Below are 566 nucleotides of genomic sequence, written 5' to 3' on the forward strand. Positions count from 1 at the left end.
CATCATGCACAGCAAAAACAGCAAATGCAAGAAGCGTGTAAAGCAGTTTGATCTGAAGGTGCTCACATAAACACTAGGTGCCTGCAGTTCAGACCTTAGGGAGTTAGTTGTTTGCCCCCAGGCTTTGCTCCAGGAAATAAATTTTCATCAGGAGTGCATCTCTGTAGGGTTAAAAACTTATTTCCTAGCTCTTGATAGCCAGTATCTCTTTGTCAGTGTTTACCTGCTTTTCTAAAGGAAATTAAACCCGAAACAAACACCACTCTTGTTTTACTGTTAGATAATGCCCTGAGGAGAAGGACTTGGGGGTAATGGTGGACAGACAGTGCACTGGCAGCCCAGAAAGCCGACTGTATCCTGGGCTGGATCCAGAGCAGCGTGGCCAGGGGGGCGAGGGAGGGGATTCTCCCCCTCTGCTCTGCTCTCGTGAGACCCCCCTGGGTTCTGTGTCCAGCTGTAGAGCCCCCAATATGAGAAGCAAGTCTCGAGGAGGCCATGGGGATGCTCCGAGGGCTGGAGCCCCTCTGCCATGGGGACAGGCTGGGGGCGGTGGGGGGGTCAGCCCG

Source organism: Eurypyga helias, unplaced genomic scaffold (assembly GCF_000690775.1).
Source record: "Eurypyga helias isolate BGI_N326 unplaced genomic scaffold, ASM69077v1 scaffold6991, whole genome shotgun sequence".
Taxonomy (NCBI): Eukaryota; Metazoa; Chordata; class Aves; order Eurypygiformes; family Eurypygidae; genus Eurypyga; species Eurypyga helias.